At 35.5% G+C, this 22,053-nt stretch overlaps 1 protein-coding gene across 2 annotated transcripts in view; it reads left to right on the top strand.

The window, feature by feature from the left end:
* The window catches only part of cacng8b (calcium channel, voltage-dependent, gamma subunit 8b), a 71,550-nt gene that overhangs the window by 15,036 nt on the left and 34,461 nt on the right, over window positions 1-22,053 (top strand). For both annotated transcript variants that reach the window (XM_001342886.8, XM_073925928.1), the window contains exon 2: window positions 19,478-19,743. The gene's annotated coding sequence lies outside the window, so the exon portion shown is untranslated. The remainder of the gene's footprint in view (window positions 1-19,477; window positions 19,744-22,053) is intronic.

Genomic DNA, 22,053 nt, shown 5'->3' with positions numbered 1-22,053 from the left:
ATGGCCAATTTAGCTTATCTAATTCACCTATAGCGCATGTCTTTGGACTATGGGGGAGGAAACCCATGTGAACACAGGGAGAACACGCAAACTCCACACAGAAATGCCAGCTAAAGCGAGGCTCGAACCAATGACTTTCTTGTTGTAAAGCAATCGTGCTACCCACTGCGCCACTGTAATGCCCGCACATGTAAACACAGTAATACAAACAGTAACAAAGACGTCATTTATGGATGCTGATTTGATTTAACAGTGTGGAAAGTAGTATTGTTTTGACATGTTTCGAATTGTAGCAAACTGTTTGCTGGCAGCCAATGATAATTATGCTAATGTATTACAATCATAAATAAGCTTATCCAGGAACTGAGACTGTAATTGTTCACGACCTGTTCCAGGTATTTGTTCTTTCTTTTCAGAATGCACAGTCACTCTATTTATCATGCTTTTTCTTTTGATCTTTGATACATTTCAGATCTTTTTTTATTCAAAGGCTGCTTTATTACTCAATACATAAAAGGTAAGAATCAAACAAACATAATAAAAGGTCATGATAAAAAGCATGAGTTTTGTATGACTCACTTAATAGCAAGTAAATTAGATTTTACAAAATTTTGCTTTGTTTTCTGAGTTATGTCTGTTATAATGTTGTGTACCTTTTTTGTTTGGTAGTTGGAGGAGCTGAAAAACAACGATACAGATTTAATTTGTATTCTGTTTTCCAATTCTAGGGTGCCTTTCTGAAAACCATCGTTAGCCAACTAAGTTCACAAGTTCTTTCATTACAAACATCCATTTCATTACAAACATCCATTCATTCATTTGATTTTAATTTCAGCTTAGTCCCTTTATTCGCTACATCGGAATGAACCGCCAACTTATCCGGAACATTTTTACGCAGCAGATGCTCTTCCAGCCGCAACCTATCTCTGGGAAAGTCATTACAAACATAGTTCGTTGATTTAGCGTTTCCCAAATATGTTGTTCCAATGAACATTCGCAACCCAGCTAAAAATTTTTAGTTCTCTACATGTTCTAAGAAAATTGCCAAGCATTGTTGCATTACTGTTTTCGGCGGGTAGTTTTGTTTTAGTTCACAGAACATTCTCTTAAAAGATTTTCTAGAAACATTCAAACCACATTTGCTGGTAACAATTTTAGAACATTATATTTTAACATTCTTATAACATTATTAGTGGGTAGTTTTCTTTAAGTTCCCAAAATGTTATCTTTAATAGTAAGAAAAAATTCTCTTAATACATTCTAAATATGTTTCCAAGTAACATTGCTACAACATTATACTCTAACATTGTCATAACATTTCATTGTATTGTTTTATTTCACTTTCCAGAACATTCTATTAAAAGATAGGAAAACATTCTCTAAAACAGTGTAACCACATTTGGTGGTAACAATTGTAGACCATTATATTCTAACATTCTTATAACGTTATTAGTGGGTAGTTTTCTTTAAGTTTCCACGATGTTCTCTTTAATAGTAGGAAAACATTCACTAAATACATTCTAAATAATTTTCGAAGTAACATTGCTACAACATTATACTCTTAACGTTTCAATGTATTGTTTTATTTCACTTTCCAGTACGCTGTCTTGAAAGATAAGAAAGGGTCACAAAACTAGATGAAGTTAAGTTAATAAAGCATTTATTAACATACATAGTAACCATTAATATATGCCTGAATAATAAGACAAATAAACGTTGATTTCAATTGTTTATTAATCATTTATTAAATCATTCTGAATGATCCCTCAACTCTTAAATACAAATGGTTTATTAACAATGTGACACTTAATTTAGTCATGAAAAATAAATCATTAACTAAGTATGAAAGTATAATTATTAAGCACATTTTAAATATGTTTGTAAGTCAAGAATAGAGTATTTGTATCTGCAGTTATAAACTGCTCACTAACACTTATTACTGTTGAGTTAATGCTTAACAGATAATGAATTTATTATTTGCTTATGCTTAATAAATGATTTATAGTGTGTAGTTATTATAAAGTGTTACCTTATTATCTTATTTTTCTTCAGCATTTGATAAAAAAAACTAAACTAAACTGGTTTATATATATTATATATAGTATTTGGGCCTTTTCTTTATGGGAGAAGCAGTGGTGCAGTAGGCAGCGCTGTCGCCTCACAGCAAGAAGGTCACTATAGGTCACTGGGTCGCTGGTTTGAACCTCGGCTCTAAATGGAGGACTTGTTCCAAGGAGCCGACCCCGCACCATACGGGACTAAGGCTGAAGAAGAAGAAGATTTGGGCCTTTTCTTTAATAAATGAACCTTGCTGCTTTGAATCGTATCCAATAAGCAAAAAAAAAACAAACAAAAAAAAAACAATACAGTAAAAACACTCTTAAAGGGTGAAAAATCTACTTTTCAAGCTGTTTGGACAGATATGTGTGTAGGTATAGTGTATAGACCGTCATATTGGGTTAATGTAAACACACCCAGTCCTTTTTTTTTTTAATTTAACAACATAAGAACGGTGGACCAATTGGAGCGATTTTCAGCGTGAGAGTCAAAGCGATGTCACTAAAGGAACACCCTTGCTCTCTTTTTAGATGTAAGGCTCATTAGGCTCAACAGAAGATCAACGTTTTCCACATTATCGCTCTAATCGGAATTATTGTTTGTACCTTTAGGTAGGTTTGCAAACGTGTACTTTTCATTGCGTCTACCTTAAACTTCAGCCATTCGCATTTCTCGCGTTCACAGAAGCTCCCTGTAATATTAACTAGTTGCAACTGGAAAGTGCGAGCATGTTGCCTCATGTGCGCCTCTCTCTATTGGAAATAAAATAACGAACTTGTCTGCAGGTCGCACACCAGAAGTGCCGTCACGCCACACAGCACCATGCATTTTAGAATTCTAAACATAGATTTCTATCAGGGTACACACACCGGTGCTTCAAGTTAGCGGCTGTCCTTAGCGCCCAGCCACGATTTGGGACACTTCATGTTTCTGCCGTGCCACAGAGCGGCATCTGAATAGTTTCATTTTAAATAACATGCGAATGTGCATCTCTGAGTGTGCCGTGTCACGTGGTTATTAGTCTCACTGTACAAGCTCGGCACTTTAAACTATCACACAGTTGTCAGTAAAACTATTGAAGACACAAATGATTTTTTACTCTCTGGTTGGTCTGTGTCCGAGTCGTACATGTATGGCTGAATGCTGAGCCTCTCACTCATGTAGCTTCTCTCTGTCTGCCTGTCTGTTGCAAACACAGAGCGGGGGAGCTCTTGGCTCCGCCCCTTTGTTATGTTATGCGGGAAGTCAAAACTAATTTGCAAATGCAAACATGAATTGAATTGATCATGGTGTGGTAAATATATTTTAATATTAAAAAAAGATTTAGATGTGAAATATATGCTTGAAATTTGCATTCCTCATGTGTGTTTCAGAGTTTTTAAAACACTAATAAAGTTAATTAGGCACTAAAACATCTTATATGTTTGATAGCTGAAGGATTGCACTGAAGACTAGAGTGATGATGCTGAAGATTCAGCTTTGGTATCACGGGAATACATTAAGCCACTAAGCTTTACTGTTTAAGCGAACAAAATGTCAAAAGGCAATTTTAAAGACACGCATATTTCTGAAATACATGTAAAGTATACCCATAATTTTATGCATACGGCACTCACAGTGTGAGTGGGATGAACTAAGTGTCCACAAATGGAGCGCATTAGAGGTGAGGCTGGCAGGGAAAGAGTGTTACTGGAGTGAAGGAGAGGTGTGGGACTGTGAGAGCTGTTATAAGGGCTGTGTGGGAATGAGAGGAGAGCAGGAGAGCTCAGGTGTCCCACTCTGATCCTTCATTAGCGATGTCATCTCTCGGCTCAGTTCCCTCTCACACCCTCAGCATGACCATGAAGCTCCAGCAGCCATACACATTCAACCAAACACAAAGGTGAAGGGAAGCCTAATGTTAGGGAACCTGAATGTTGAACAAATAGGAAAATTGTCTTATTGAATCTGCTTGCCAGAGAAAGTTTTGACATCGGTGGCAATGAAGACGTCAAGACGATTACCTAACAGAGTCTGTTGTTTGCATTGCTGCTGTTTAATGGGATTTTAGAATCTAAATATTAGTGGGGAAAATACTCTTCACTGTTGATCACCCCTGACCCACTTTCTGATTTATGTGAATTTCATGATCTGAATTTCTGGTTTTGAATTTTAGGATATTGAATTTGATGTTCTCAATTTCTTCATCTTGAAAACTTGAAACATTATTTTTACAAACTGGATATCTGCAGTCTGGGAATTCTGAACACAAAAAATCAGAAGTTTGAAAATGCGTCAATAAAAATCAGCCTTAAAAAAAATTCAGTTGTCTTAAATTTCAGATGTTCAATATTCAAGTTATTAAATTTAAAGTCAAATTAAGAAATTCAATAAAAAAATGACGGCATATAAAAATTCAGATTTATTAAATTACAATTGTCAATAATTCAAATTAACACAATTCAAATTCCGACTGTTTTGGCATATTTTTAGCTCCATACCCTTTCAGTTGAAACTATTAAATTTTCTATGGCGTTTTATGCAACCCGGGCTCATTGTGGAAACGTAGCCCCGCGGAAGTTTCTGCGGACCGCGATTTACGTCCCGGGAGGTACGTATTCGAACGTTTTTTTTGTTTTCGCGGATCCGCGAGAGGCCGCTGTGCGCGCTTTTTCACGTCTCGGGCGGGCACCTCTCGGGAACGTGCGGCGTTTGCGCCCGCGCCGTTCTCACGCGAATAGCCGCCGGATCGGAAAAAAAAGCAAAAGCCCCCGTCTTCGATTTCGACCGCGTTTTCGGATCCCGCCGCGTTCTCGCCCTTATTTTCCGGATTCCATTTTTCGTCTTACCTGATTTCCGGAACCCGGCGTTCCCCGGACTCGATCCCGGTCGTCGTCCACCGCGGCCGGCTCCGGCTCGTCCTCCTTCGGGGCCTCCGCTCCGCTGACGCAACGCTGTGAGCTAGGCGGACAAACTGATTGCGTCGGGAAAGCCCTCCACTCGGAGGCGAGCCGTCGGCCGGCGAGCACGAAGAGGAGGGGCGGAGCGGGGCCACACCGCCCTGCGGTGTTCGCTCGAAAAAAAAACAAACGCGGCCTTTACGTACCTCCGGCCACGTAAATCGCGGTCTCCAGAAACGTCCGCGGGGCTACGTTTCCAGAATGAGCTTGGGTTGGTTTTATGACTTGACAATACTTTTATGTTTTGTTCCACAACATAAACTACACAGACACTTACACCAGACGTTGTACTTATTAGAAACATAGATGTGACCAGAAAGACCAGGGAGATGATTATGATATTGAATTACATTTATTTGATTTAACAAAAAGTACGATTAAACAAAACATAGGATTTATTGGCGGAGGCCCTGACCATAGCTTGAATCGAAAGTTTGTCGATCCAGCTTAGGCTGCCAAGGACAAAGGCAGGGATTGACCTTACCCCAAAAAACTAATGAACAAGACACATAAAAAGTTATATCTCAGAAAACAATTTTGGGTTTAATAACATCTAAATGTAGAAAGTTTGGCTAAAACAAGTCTAAACTTGGGCTGTCAGTAAAAATCTAATAGACGGCTAAGAATTGGCCAAAACTAGACTAGTTGTCAAATGGACAGATCTGACAGACTTTACATGTGTGATCATTCATTTCTGTTTATTTAATGATTAGTTTAGTTTTGGCTTATTCTTAGACATCTATTAGATTTTCACTGACAGTCCAAATTTTGCCTTGTTTTAGACAAGACGACTATGTTTAGATGTCTATAAGATATCTATTAGACATTAGACAGATATCCTTTAAAAAAAATAAATCTTGCTGGGATGTTTTTAGTTAAAATTAGTGTTGTGTACACACCCTTATTGGTTCCTTCGAACAGTTTTCTCACACATCGAATTGAAATAATAGTATGTAAAAAAAAAAGAGTGCCTGATGAGGTGGATTTCAACAGTTGTGCTAATGTCTTGTTTGTCATCTATGAAGCACAAATTTATTGTGTGTGAAGCTTGTGTACAGCAGTTAAAGAATTGAACCCAATAGATTTAACAGGATTTTTTTTTAAAAAAGGTATGAAATACATAGATTTTCTATTACAAATATTTCAATTGGCTTTTAAAAAAATGAATTATTCAAAGGTTTCTTTGCACATAAGGTTTTCCAGCTTCAGTGCATTTGCTTTTGTTTGATTTCATTCAGACTCTCTATTATTATATTGCCTGCTGTGTCCATTCTCTCCTCGTATGTTTCTGTCTCACGCTCGGTTTCTCTCTCTTCTGAGCGTCGCAAAAAAAAAGGTCATAATTGACACTGATTGCAGCAGGGACTTATGTGCTAATTATTTTGATTCACGAGTCATAATAATTGGACGCGTTTCCCTTTCCCATAATTACGGCTTCGCCTTTCATAGGCATGACATGATTTGTCTGAATGCTGTATTAATTGTCTGTAATTTTGATCGGTAACTGGACGCACACATCTTGACATGTCGTATGTATGGTGAGGAAATGATCTGTTGGAATTGAGTTATTTCATGTCATTTCTTCCCCCCTATCCTGCTTTCCTCAAAGCCTAGCAAATCAATTCTCACATGGCAGCATAACTGTGAAGTTATGAATGGAAGCGCCATTACGTCACAGTCTCATGAGAACAAAATCTCTGCTGTTTATCTTCCAGGTTTTTTTTCTTCTCTCTTGTCCTTGTGTGACTATAAATAGATGTAAATATGTTATTCCTTGGTCTGCCATGCTACATGTTTGTATGTGTTTATCATTGTGCAGACAGTGGAAAGTGGGCTGCACAATACTGGAAAAAAATATTAATACAACCAATTATTTGGTTGTTGAGTAATATAATGATATTTCTTACGATATATGACATTTTCCTGGGAAAATGCTTTTTTTTACTGCTATGTTTTAATTAATTAATGCTATTTATTTGGAGATATTAAAATAAGCAGGCATAATATATTTTTCAGAACAAATTAATTCTAATTAAGATGAAATACTGGCTCACTATGTGCAATTTTTAATAATCCTAGATGATTGTAGCATGTCAGACTGCACAAACATGTCACAGTGTAAGATCTCAGCTGTCTCATGGTGCTTTCCAAATGGAATATATCACCCTCCGAAGGGCACTTCGAAGTGGCCGCCATATTGAAATGTCATTCTAAACCAAAGTGGTCAAAACTGGTCACTTTGAAGTGTCTTTATCAATTAAGGATTTTGAAAAATACAACTGATGGACACTTTGGGAATTTACCCTTTGGTAGCTGTTTGGTGTCACACACTGCACTCAATTTAGGAAAGTGAACCTTAGAAGGGATTAGGGTATAGGGATGGGCAATTAAGAATGAAATCTACCCAATGTCAAACTGACTGCGGAAATGTAAAAAAGAGGCACTGAACATAGAAGAAAACTCACTGGTAGTTTGACATTCTCTATCCATAACACTTTTATGAAATTACACCTTACAGCAAACATAACAATCTGTACTATAGCGGCAATTTTGCACAACATGCCTCAATAATAAAACCAGTAAGAAGAACAGCTATTTTGACACTTCCCTGTGGTGGTTTGAAGAATTCAATGGTTTGGATGATCAGATTCGGCGCTTCTATTGGTTCTTGGATTGATGCTTGTCGCAATTTTCACACTTTAGAACAGTTTCAGAATTTTTTTGACACTGCAAGAAATTAATCAAAGGAAAAGTCTGATCGCAACAGCCATTAAGCGGCTGTCAAAGATCATCAATTTTAGCCTAGATCACACATGACCAAATCGTGGCTGAAATCCCACAGTGTGAGTAGGGTTTAAAATACTGTAAAGGTGCAAACATTTAGGCTCTGTCCAAAATTGCATGCTTTCCTACTATTTAGTATATGAAAAATGGTATGTGAGATGTGTAGTATTCAAATTAGTTTTTCGAAAAACTGTAGGCAAGAAATACCCGGAAGTACTTTTGGCCAGATTCTTTAGTGCACATCGCAGTGAATGGTGCGCTATCCCATTATACCATGTGACAGAATTCATGAATGCACTGTAAACACTTATAAGTTGAGCCTACTCAAATGATTTGAGGCAAGTAATCCCCTCAGTTCATTTGAGTAAAGGGAAATCGACAACTCAATAGACTTAGTTGACCAAATGTGGTCTCTTCATTGAATTAACTTAAATGTCTAAGTACAGATAAAATGGCTAATAGACTAAACTTCCAAATTCTTTAGCTTTTATATTCTTTACTTACTTACTCCCAGGGCCATTTATATTGAAGTAGATATTTAGCCGCACCATGTTGATGTTTCGTAACATCAAATTTTTGATGGAAGACCAGGACATACACACTTACACTATGGACAATTTAGCCTACCCAATTCACCTATACCGCATGTCTTTGGACTTGTGGGGGAAACCGGAGCATCCAGAGGAAACCCACACCAACATGGGGAAAACATGCAAACAAACTCCACACAGAAATGACCAATTTGAATAATTTAGGGGGGCCAATAATTCTAACTTTAATTGTGTATCGACCAATCAGTGCGGTTGTCAGGGCAGAATTTCAAGCGCAACCAATCATTTTAAACAGAGACAGGTGAATCATTTAAAGAAATTTAAATGTTAAATGCATAAAATATTATTTAAAAGTTTAAAGCTGCTTAATGAGTCAGCTAAACACACCTGTTTAAGTTTTGATGCCAAGACTTGGGCTGTTTCTCAATATGCTTTCTTCAGCGGTCTTGCGTCCTCGTGTTCTCGTGCAACGTCATCATCAGCTGCCCAAGTTCAGTTCCAATGCTCAAGACCGCAAGTACGGAGGACGCGTGAAACTTCCCGGATGTGATCTTGATATCGAGGACGCACTGATGCAGACTTGAACACCGAACTCGCTCTGTAAGTCCCAGAAGTCATTGCGACTGGAGATGGGAAGCGCAGCATTTTATTTAGATTTATTATTAAAGTTCAGAGATATAACTTATTAACCTCAGGAGTTTCCCTAAATGAAACGGTGAAAGTAAACATTAACATGGACATCTTAATAAAGAAATAAACACATTAAGGGTGTTTGTTTGCTGAAATTCGTATTAAAATCAATTTTATTTATATTGTGCAACATATATTTATAATGTTTTATGCAATTTTGAAAAGGGGAAAAACAATACATCGTTGTATGAATGCTGTAATGTTTAAATAATTTCCATTTAAAACACGTGAAGGTCATGTGACCATAAGGAAGAACGCAGCATCTCAATTCTCAAAGGACGCGTTCTCTGCCCTTGCGGTCTCCTGAGTTCGTTCTTTCGAGGACACCTGGCAAGACCGGTCTCCACAAGAACGCAAGTCCGTTATCTGCTTTCTTGGAATTGAGAAACAGCCTTGGTATTTTAAGTAATGTCAAGTTATTTTAACTTACAGTGTGAGATTGAAGCAATGGCAACATGACAACATGGAAGATGTAGTACGTCCAATTCCATTCATACTACTCACATCCATACTAAAGTCATACTTTTCTAATAGTAGTGTAGTCAATTCGAATTCAAATGTAATACCTACTTGAGAGGTCTGCGATTTTACATGCAGCTTTAGTCTTTAAAACACAATGAATAAGTAAACAACTCTGCAGATATTCTGACTCTGATTGGCTGTTGTCATTTTCCTCTCCCACCATTGTCAGCTCTGGGTTCACCTTTGAGTCAGTCCAGCCAATAGCAGAACAGCAACTCCTTGGGAAGTGGGGATAAAGATAGTAAGACCCCATCTGATTAAAAACCAATGTTTAAAATACATAATTGCAAATTTGTAATTTATCGCATATGTAAATATAGCATATACTGTACTACTATTATTGCAATAATGGTATTTTTGGGATATATTTTGCAGCCCGAGCGGAAAGCAGGCAATCTGCTTTATATGTGTGTGGCACTGGGATTTGATGCTCTTTTTTTGCCTACAGTAGCGACTTCAGTCTTAAGAAACGGGCACTGAAAGCTGCTGACTGTCTTCTGTGTGACTCCCGGGCTGATTATTTTGACATATAGGAGAGCAGTGCTTTTCATACAGTCTCAGTGAATATTTCTGGGGCCTGCAGAGGTGCAGTTAAACCCCTCAGGGCTGTTCAGTTCTTGCTGGCTTTCTCAGGCATGTGAATTGCACAAACATGACGTGTGGTGCGCACAGATTTTGTGAGAGGAATTTCATTATTAGCATTTTTCTTTTGTAAAGAAGTCCTCTGATTATTATTCATCTGAAGAATAATGCGGTGGCCTTAATACACACTACATAGACCCAGTAAAATGTGATTCGTAGTGTACTATACTGTTCGTTCTAGATGTTTCTTGAAAATGCACGTCATGCTATGAGCCTGCCAACAAAGAATTTGTCACGCAAAACAAGGTAGTGTAGTGTAGTACACATTATGTAATGATTTATATAAGAAATGTGCATTTTTTATCATTAATAATGTTTTTCCCTGCTCAATACAATGTTTTGAATAGAATCCTTATTTGAGTCCTGACCCACATATGATCTTCTGCTAAATAAACTGCATACTTATTTCAGTGTTTGATATATTATCATTATTAAAGCATCTGTCGGAGTTTATACTCCGAAACAACTGCCTGGAAGAACGTTATCCCTTACTTAAAGGGCCTTGAAATTCCACTCTTTCGGTTACCTCAAAATTAAAAAAAAAAAATGCTTCATGATGCTAACAGAGGGAGAAAAAAGAAAAGAAAAAAGGAAAAAGAGGGGAGCGAACAACTGTTGTCAGTTGGCTCACAAAATGAGACACAAACTGTGAGGAGACCCATGATTTTATAGTTTACAAAGTTAAAATGCAAAGAAATAAACAGTAATTTAATGCCTTGCTACATTTTTCATTCATATTTCATATACATCTAACCACAATTTGTAAAAAAGATAATCATGTAAACACTATAAATTACACTATAAACTTCTCTCCTCCTGAATCCCCGGGTCTGAATGCACACTCACTGGATAGCAGTGCAGCAGGTCTCTTGCCCTGTCTATTTCAACCATTAGCCCTGCCGCTAATCCGGAGAATTTTAAACATAGGCGAACACAACAGCATGGATATAGGCGATGTGTCTGAATGGTAACAAACTCAACTGATAAAAGACAAAGTCCACCATTCCCCAATTCTCGTACAGCTCACTTCAAGTTTTACTACTACTACTACCACTTGACAATAATGCTTGCTGCAAACCAACAACTTTGCTGTATCGGCCCTGACAGCATCGCATGGAAAAACATGCAACAAACCCCATGAATCATGGAAACAAACACATACTGTACCGTTGTGACTTTTCATGAACGACTAAATACTGCTTGCCATAGGTGGACGCGGTCTCACATTGGGTCTCACAGTTTCATAGGATAAGAAAACTCTACTATGAATAATAATGAGAAACCGATGTGTCATCACTTCACTTGCAGATTCGCGCTCTGTCACAGATTTTAATACTGCCCCCAAAATTACTTTAAACCCAGAAGATGAAATTAGCTGACCAAAGTTCAAAATTATCCAGTTTTTCCTCACAATTACTCCAAGGTGTCTCAAACCTTTAAAAAGCACCAAACCAGGAGTTTATTGAGGTAAAAGTCATATTCAATGATTTGTTAATAGTTAGAATTGCACATTAAAATAAAGTGTGACTAAATGTATTATTATGTTGTTATGTTGTAGTGAAATAGAAAACTTTGTGTGAAATTATGAGAGATCCATTCCACATATTTGTGTCCTAAAATGGTGGTCCAGAGTGTAATTTTAAGGCTTGGTTGTGTTTATAAGATGCAAAGCAATGTGTGCTCATGCTTCATTTCCAAAAAAAAAAAAAAAAAAAGTAATGTTATTTTTTCATAAATCTCACTTTGATTTTATACAGCTACTCAGCTAACATGAAAATGACTGTCATATTTCCTAATTCCTGCAAAAGGCCCACCCTCAAGAGGCTCTGATTAGTTAGCTAACATAATGTGCTGTCGATGGGCTCCATGTCACCAAGAAAAGTGTCACACCCCTACAAGCATGTGTTTTTACTCTGTGTAAATACTTTTTTTCAGAGTAGTTGTTAGCAGCATTAGCTGCCTGAATCAGCCTGCTCTCTAAAATAAAGTCTAACAAGTGTCTCACATACAGTATATTCGAAATAAGCATGTGTAATATTATGAAACAAATATCAAAATGTAATTTGAGATGTAGAATGCAGGGAAAGTGGCCAATTAGAGAGATACTGCAGCGTTGTTGAAGATTGTGGCTGTTTACAGGGTTTGACGTATAAATATGAATTTGTGGCTGAATTGTTAGCAGTGCCAAACAGCATTTCCCATTTTTTACATCCTTGTTTACGTCCTTGCTACAACATAATGTTAACGCTAGAAACTGTGCATGTAATAGATCAATTTTATCAAATAAAAACACTTACAGGTTGTGACTCATAATCCACAGCTTATTCTGTAATGGTTGGAGCTCCTCCCTCTTTGAGGAGTTTTTAGCCGAATTCAGCACTGAACTGGGAAAGATTCTGGAAGCTGTCCTTTATCAAAGGCTGGCTATATATTTTTTATAATTCTCTGGACCATAATTAAAATTAAATTGCAAGCACTTCTCTCTTTGTGCCGTGTCCTTTGGAAGCCCAAATGCAGAAATAGAAGAAGCTCTGTGGAAATAGCAGCTTTTAGATGCCATTTTAGCTTTCTTTGCTATAACATTACAGTGCCTCTGGCCACACCTCTTCACTGTGCGGGGTGTAAGCGAATGGTGAATGAGCGTAACCTGAAGCATTTGTGATCTCACTAGCCCGGATGTATTATTTTGTAGTCCCCAAACTACGTTTGCTGTAGGCTTTGCTAAGCTAACTCTGTAAAAGCCAACGTCTTCCTTTGCATTGAACTTTGAGCATATTACAGTCAGAGATGTTGTTTATGTTCACACAGCTACATTACACATTAACTAAAGTTTCAAATATGATATCATAGCGTACCACCCCTTTAAATAAATACATATTATTTATAGGACAATTAGCTCTTTTGTTATATTAGTAACTTCAGCTTGGCAATTTTTAAAAGCCTGCTTGACACCGGCAGTGTGATAAAGCACCATTAATGAGTGATTACACGGTGAGAAAAGAGGTGTTTTGTGATCTGTGAAAGTGACTTTGTTGCTGGCAGAGAGACTGGAGCTGTAGTGATAAAGTCTTTGGTTTATACAGGTTAATGTCACATGATGCTTTATTCCCCGATGAGACTCAGCTGAGAGTGCAGAAACAGACTGTTGGCTCTCTGTCTGCATTCTTCACTTTTCACAGTTTCATTCACACATTCCTGCTTCGATCAAAATAAACTGTAATGCATCGTGTGAGAAGAGATGATGAGAGATTTTTGTGTTCTCTGATTTTCCTGATCTGTCGATCTGCTTTTCTTACTTATACAGTATGTGGTTAAGTAACTCCTTCACCAAAAAGCCAATTTAAGACATCAAAATATTAATTATATGTGCAGCCATAGCTTAATTTAAAACATAGACGTAGATTTTGTATAATCCTTACTTGCTGACAATGCTATATTGATTGAATTTGAGGCCACTTAGGTATACTTAAAGAGAGTACACTTATAACTTTTTAATGCACTCTAGTATATGCTAATAATGTCAAATTAAAAGCTGTACTTTAGAGTAAATTTAAAATCTGTTATAATAATGACTTCTTATTTTTGTTGTATTGACTTTTAACATATTGAAAGATATGGATTATTGTTTCAAGTGCAATCCAATCAGAATGATCTTAGCTTAATATAAATGGATCACTTTCTCCTTATTGCTCTATCTTCTTTTTGGAAGAATCCCCTCTTCCACCCCATCTCCTCCTTTTTCTCCCCTTCTAAAAGGGGAGCGATCGAGACCTACCTGATCTCGGATCCCCTGATATGCTTCTAGACCGGGCGGGAGCCCTGGGCTCAAATATCTCCGAGCTCAGGGTTCTCTCCCGGGACATGTCAAACCTGCTATAAATGCCAAGCATATCTAAGTGGGAACTCTTGAATTGCTGTTTGTCACAGTACTTAAACATTTGTTGCTATCTTGCCTCGGTAAATTAAGTCATTATACAAAACTGCAGCTTACGCAACTGTTACAATATAATGACAGAACAATTGTTAATTACAAAATAGTAGTAATAATATGTCTTAACAATAGTAGGTGAACGATGAAATTACATGTCAAGATAAAAGTTTCCTTCTTCAATGTGTCAAAAACACTTTGATTTTCGGCTTTTCATGGTATTTGAAATGATACATTTTCAGTATTTGCTATATCAGGCAATTGTATGTGTAAAATACATTATTTCCATGAGCAGTTTTCTCTTTAAAAAATGTATGCTAATATTTCACACTGGTTATTATTTATAACAGTGACTTCTAAACTTGGTGTACTGTATCACATGTGTGACCCTGGACCAGAAAACTAATCTAAGGGTGTTAATTTTCAGAAATGGAGGTTTATACATGGTCTGAAAGTCGAATTAATACTTTTTCCATCGCTGGATGGTTTGTTTGATTCGAATATCTGTAAACTGAGGGTTGAAATTAGGGCTGCACAATATTGGAAAAATCTGATATTGCAATATTTAATTTTTCTGTAAAGTTTTCTGGGGAGTCTAACAGTATTGAGGTACACTAATAAGTAATAACACTGCAAAAAATGCTTTACTTGCTTTGCTTTGTCTCGTTTCTAGTGCAAATATCTTAAAACATTTTTGATCAGGTAAAAGTGTTGTCACTAATATGTGACTATTGCTGATGTGCACATTGTAATAGTTAAAATATATATATACTGAGAAAATTGTATGGTAGATTTACTAAATGTCTTTATGGAAGATCATTTTTGCCAACAGTAAAACACATCTGTAATTTTTAATAATACAATGTATTTTTTAGCTGTTCTCATAAAAACCCTTTGCAACAGAAGATTTTTTCGCGTTCTAGGGTCATTTCGTCCTAGGGTTTGAGTGTCCACACACGTGGACAGCACATTTTAGCTCTTAAGTGGCTATTTAAAATACTTTGAATGTTTTATATTTTGTTACAGACATACAATGTCATCCTGCTACTGTTTTGCAGCATATGAAATGTCCCAAACCCTATTTTTAACTGTCCAAAATGGATTTTTAAAAAAAAAAATTTACTCTCTGATAGTCAAAGCAAGTTTAAAAAAAGTTCTATGTTATATATGCATTATAAAAAACATTCAAGAAAAAGTGTTTTATGTAAATTTGGACCACGAGTCCACATATATGGACATAATTTTTCTCTAAAAATACAGCATATCAAAAGATGATACTTAGATTTTTATTCTAATTAGGTTCTAATAAGCCCAAATGGCAAAGAGAAATAAAAAATGCATGTAAATAAAACACCTTGGGCCTTAAGAGAGTATATGTACTTTTTGGTCATTGGTAATAGGTCAACACAGGCTCATTCTGAAAGCGTAGCCCTATGTGCGTTTCTGGAGATTGTGAATTATGTAGCCAAAAGTACGTATGGCTGCATTTAATTGCTTTAAATTAAATGATGGCTTTTCTTTTTTTGGATTGCTTTTTAAAATTTTCGGTTAGGTTTAGGGAAGTGTTTATGCGGGTCAATCAGTGCTTTTGAAAATACTATTGGTTAAGTTTAGGGAAGGAGAAGGGTGGGCCAGTCAGTCATTTAGTCAGTCGACAGTGGCCTCTGGTAGATTTACACAAGAATTCTTTGAAAACAAAAACTGCATGGGTGCAGCACTATGTTTAGGTCTATTTCAGTCATGCATAATGTAATTTTAATTAATGCATGTGCAGAACTTTTGAGAGATCTTACTTTAAATCTTGATTTTAACAAATTTATTTTTATTCTGGTTTCTGTTTCAGTTGATGCATGAATAAAATTAAATATAAATTTTATCATGCAACTCTCCCATTCAACCTTAAAAAGCTTTATGTTTTGTTACTTTTGATGAGGAACAAAGTCTCTATGTTCACAGTGTTGTTGTTGTTGTTGTTATTGTTGTTGTTGTTGTTGTTGTTGTTGTCAATTCCAGCATTATGGATGTGACATTTGCAGTAAAAATGTTTTACTGATTTTGTTTAGTTTGGCATTTTTTCTATTATGATGAAAAAGCTTTGTTATGGATGTGACATCTCTCCATTATGGCTGTGACAGATGTGACATTGCCACTATTGTAACTTTGGTAAATCAAATATTATTGACAGAGACGTTTTTGAGTATTTTTACAGTACTGTAAAATACAAGCCTACTGTACATGGAAACAAAGATAGGGTTTCAATATTTTGGTGAAAACTTTTGCCTTGAAACCTTTCCATTTTGCCTTTGGTGAAAACTTTTGTTGACATTTGCATGGAATTAATCAAATATAATTTAATGTATTTATAGACACATACAGCTCAGTAAACCTCTGTTCAATCAAAATGAAACAAGACAACATTTTGCAGAGATGAACCAATAATATATTATAAATTGTTTCCTCTGGGTGCTCTGGTTTTCCAAAGGTATGTGATACAGGTGAATTGGGTAGGCTAAATTGTTCATAGTATATGAGTGTAAATAAGTGTGTATGGATGTTTCCCAGTGATTGGTTGGAGCTGCAAGGGCATCTGCTCTGTAAAGCAAATGGATAATATGGATAAGTTGGTGGTTCATTCCGCTGTGGCGACCCCAGATTAAAAAAGGATTAAGCCGAAAAGAAAATGAAGGAATGAATATATATATATATTGTATTCATTTATATTATTTACAGCTAATCAAACAGCTTACATGTGAAAAAATGCCTGTTATTAGAATCGATTGGATATCACATGCAAAACTGCATGTTTCAGTTCAGCTCATTTGAATTCATTTTTTTGTTATTTTGTATGTATCACTGACACAATAGAAAAAGCCTCAGATTTTCCATCTTTGCTTCACTAGAAAGAGCTTTTTCTATGAGCGCTACAAATCTGTACTGCAGAGATTCACCATGCATACAGGGTTTAACCCATTTTGATGGCTGTGCCATATTGCATTATAAATTATTAAAAGCGAAGGCAGGCCTGCATTATGTCTGCTAAATTATGTTTGCTAAATTATGCGCACTGCACAATTGTCCTCTGGTTTTATAGGTTTATGTGTGTGCGTGTACCTTGTATTCCTTACATTGTGGAAGAATGTCCCCACAAGTATAGCACAACCAGTAAATTTTGACCTTGGGGGACTTTTTTTGGTCCCCACAAGAAAAAGGCTCATAAATCACACAAAATGAAAAATTGTGACAATGCAGATTGTTTCTCATGAGGGTTGGGTTTAAGAGAAGGTGGATAAATAATACAGTCTGTACAGTATAATAATGACTATATAGTATATAATGACTTTATTTTGATGGTCCTTTTAACAAATTTTGTTGAATTTAAGTTACATTACATCTACATGCCAACTAACTCTCAATAGATTACAAGTAGACTGTGATGTTGGGGTTGGGGTTAGGGTTAGTGTAAGTTGACATGTACTTGCAAAATTTCTTATAGTAAGTTGAAGGAGCAGCATCAACAGATACAGTTTAGGTCATAATTATTAGTCCTCTTGTATTATTAGCCCCCCTGTTTATTTTTTTGCCTAATTTCTGTTTAACGGCGAGAAGATTTTTTCAACACATTTCTAAACATAATAGTTTTAATAACTCTTATTTCTAATTTCTAATAACTGATTTATTTTATCTTTGTCATGATGCCGGTAAATAAAATTTCTCTAGATATTTTTCAAGACACTTCTATACAGCCTAAAGTGACATTTAAAGGCTTAACTAGGTTAATTAGGTTAACTAGGCAGGTTAGGGTAATTAGGCAAGTTATTGTATATTGATGATTTATTCTGTAGACTATCAAAAAAAAATTGCCTAAAGAGGCTAATTATTTTGTCCCTAAAATGTTTATTTTATTTTTTTATAATAAAAAGCTGATTTTATTCTAGCTGAAATAAAAGAAATAAGACTTACTCGAGAAGAAAAAATACTGTCAGACATACTGTGGAATTTTCCTTGCTCTGTTAATCATCATTTGGAAAATATTTTTAAAAAAATTCAAAGGGGGGCTAATAATTCTGACTTCAATTGTATTAAGCAGACAGTCTACTAATACTTAAATGAGAAGTAATTGGCATGTACTGTACGTGCAATGCAACTTTTAGTCAACAATATGTGCACCAAAATGACCATCAAAATAAAGTCTTGCCAAATCATTACCTCTATGAGAAGTCCCCATAATGATAGCAGTACTAGTGTGTTTATGTGTTTTGAGGACACAATCTTTTATAACATGCATGTGATGACTAAGGTGTAACATGTGTCCTTGTAATCCAAAATGCTTAAAAAAACATACTTAACGGGGTCTTTAACATTTAATAGTTTTCTCAGGTTTTTGTAAGGGTTGGGTTCTGCTGTAAAGGTGGAGTAAGGCCATACAATAAGCAGTTTGTAAAGTATAAAATATAATATGCCTATGAAGATTCATAAAACCATACATCTAGTGTGTGCATGTGTGTGTGTGTGCGTGTGTGTGTGTGTGTGTGTGTGTGTGTGTGTGTGTTTGTGTGTGTGTGTGTGTGTGTGTGTGTGTGTCATATACACTGCTCAACATATAGTATTACCCTCACAAATCATTTAGATTGAATTAGTCAGCAGCACTGAAGCCAAATCTAGAGCAAAATAACTTTTGATAATGGTCCAAAATGAATACACCCAAATTTATGTTATAGAAAAATATTAAATAAAAATTTAAAAGAGCATAATTCAAGAGAAACAAAAATGAATCAAATTATGTTGATTGTTATTTTTTTCCCAATATTTCACATGAATTTAAATGTATTGTCTGTATATTTCTGAAGATGTTTGGGGGCCTCAATATTATTTTATGAAATATATCTGTTTAATAAATCTGTTTTGTTAAAATGCACCAAAATATATGAGCCATAAACACTGAGAAATTGATAAAACTATACATTTTTAAAATGTGGTGTACTCAATTATGCTGAGCACTGTAGGTGCGTTTAACATAAAACATCCAGCTCTGAAGTAAAGTTGTTTCCTGCTGCTTGGCTGGGGAGTCTCTATACACTCATTGCAATGATCCTGTTCACGTAATGTTGCTGAATTGCATGTTTGTCAGTTATTCGCTTATCTCGTCCTGAGGGATGAAAGCGTTGCCCTCCTCCATCTCTCCATCCTCAAGCTTTTTCAATTCAGAGATACCCTGTGAACAGAGCAGAGCTGCCTTTGCTTTTTCTCCTCAAATTGCTAACAATAATATTTCCTCCAAACTGTTTTTATTTTATTTTTTTTGCCGGTAAAGAAATTGCTGCAGAATCCAATCTCTCTTTCTTTCCTTTCTTTTTTATCTCTAGGTTTTTTATTAGCTATGAGCAGAAGTGACACAAAGTAAGCCCATATACAAACAACGGGTCACTGAGACCAACAGCAGCTTCTCCACTGTGGTTGATCTGTGAGAACAGAAGAAAAGAGGAAGCAAATAAGTGCAGGAGTACAGGAGGACAGGAGTGAGTGAGGACAGTCGATGGATGCTGCCCGGATCGAGGGGACAGCACATTCTCATCTGACGAGGAAAAGAAAGATTTCAAAATTGAGTCGAAGGACAGAAACTCGCCGTCAGGTGAGCTGTTTTGACTAATCGGGGCACAACATTTGATTAGAAACATAACTGCATACAATCAAATCATACAGTACATAAATATGCACTTAAAGGGATAGTTCACCCAAAACGAAAAAAAAAACAAAACTCACTTTAAAAAACACTTGTTTCCACACAATTCCCAAAACAAATTGTATGAGTTAAATAAATTGTTTTTAGAAATTTAAGTAGATTTAACAAAAACTATTTAGTTGTCCTCTGTAAAACTTTGTGTGTGTGTGCTGTTTCTTTCATCAGTTTCTTTCATCTGTGGAACTCAAAAGAAGATATGTAAAAACAATATAGGCAAAAAATTTGTCACGTAAACCAATCAGAGTCAGATGAATATTAATCAATCCATTACGAAAAAAAGTAAAACATTTCACACACGCACACACAATATCTATAGTTTTAATTTTTACCAGTTGTTTTGTATTATAGAACTTAATAATTAATGTTTGAGTTTCTTTAAGCATATGCTTTTAAACAATGATTTATATTTTAATATGGAAATTATTCATAAAGTCACGTTGGCTTTCCAATAACATTTATTTTGATAGATATTGTAATATGGAAGGAGTTGTCCAACACTCATGCACCTTTTTATAGGAACAATTGTGTACCTCCATTTCAATATTTAAATGTCCATAAAAGGTACAGAAAAGTATCACAAGAGGACTTTTCTCTACTAAATAAGGTACAACTTTTACAAAGGTACAAAACTGTTCCTAAAGGAACATTATTTGTACCACCGTGTACCTTCTTTTCTAAGAGTGTACAATTCCCACAACCTGAGGTCAAGTTTATTTGTTAACGTGCAAAAATTATGGATGAAAAATTTGGATTCAGTGTGCAATAACTTAGTATAAGTATTTGATTTTTTTACACTAGAAATAAAGGTACAAGAGCTGTCATTGGGGTGGTACCTTTTCAAAAGGTACACATTTGCACCTAAAAGGTCCATATCAATACCTCTGGGATACATATTAGTGCCTATAAAAAGTACCATATTGTACCTCTCAAATGTTTTAGGTACTAATATATATTTTTGAGGTACTAATATAGACCCTTTAAGGACAAATGTGTACCTTTTGAAAAGGTACCACCCTTGTGACTGCTCTCATACCTTTATTTCTGAGAGTGTCCTATGGACATCAGTTGATTAGCAGTTTCTAACATTCTTCAAAACATCAACAGAAACACAAAAACTCATAAAGATTTGGAAACAATTGAGAGCAAGTTAAATTTTTTGGGTGAACTATGCTTTTCAATCATATATGGGTCAAAAACAGACAATCACCAAATATGCTGAAGCCTGGGCAAATATTCATGATAAACTAGCATTTGAAATACTTTAATGTCATTTTCAGCCTCTCAAAATGGCCGTAGACTGATCATTGGTTAACCATTTTGTGATCTTGATCAGATGACCTTGATCAGAAACATAACATACCAACAAGTTTCAACAGGGTATTGATGTTAATCTATATTTTAATTGACTGTTTACCCATTTAATTAGCATCTGTGTGCACTCAATATTCAGTTATAACATTGATTTGCCAACAGTGAACTTATTGAATGGCTCTTAAACTTGTTTTGTACTGAGTAAAATAAACAAAATCAACACTGAATCAACACTGAATTCAATAAAACATCATTCTCTTGATTTAGGTTTTAAGACAATAGAAGTATTCATTAAATTACAAATAAAAGCCTACTGAAATCCTACTTTAAAAAAAGCACAGAGACCAACATTTTTAGGGTTAGAAATCATGACAAGAATTTATGGTAAACTAGTATATTCTTTAATACATTATAAACCAGTCAAGTAACAATATTGGTTTTGAGATTGAGCACAGCATTCACACAAGATTCAGCAAGAAGTGTATTTGCATATGTGGTTCACCCTAACGTTTAGGGCATTATGTTATTACAGTCATAACATACCTATATGTTACATGGATAAAGGGGGATTTAAAAAAAATATATATAAACCATATTTATAAACCATAATTACTTACGAGTTAATTATTCGACAATACCCTTTAACATATTTAAAAAAAATGGAAGTATAATTTTAAAATGAAATAATATGTTTTATTTATATCCTGCTTAAGTGATGCAAAGAAGCACCTGCCATTTTTTAAAGCCAGAGATCATAAAAGAAATTTATGAGGAAATTATATATTAATTTCATGTAAACCTCTTTAAGGTAAGAAAATTTATTTTGATTAATACAATTTCACATAAAACCATACACCCAATTATACCTTGAGTGTGAAGAGAATTAAA

The sequence above is a fragment of the Danio rerio genome, chromosome 16 (assembly GCF_049306965.1).
Source record: "Danio rerio strain Tuebingen ecotype United States chromosome 16, GRCz12tu, whole genome shotgun sequence".
In the NCBI taxonomy this organism is placed as follows: Eukaryota; Metazoa; Chordata; class Actinopteri; order Cypriniformes; family Danionidae; genus Danio; species Danio rerio.
This window is presented reverse-complemented; position numbering and strand designations above follow the sequence as displayed.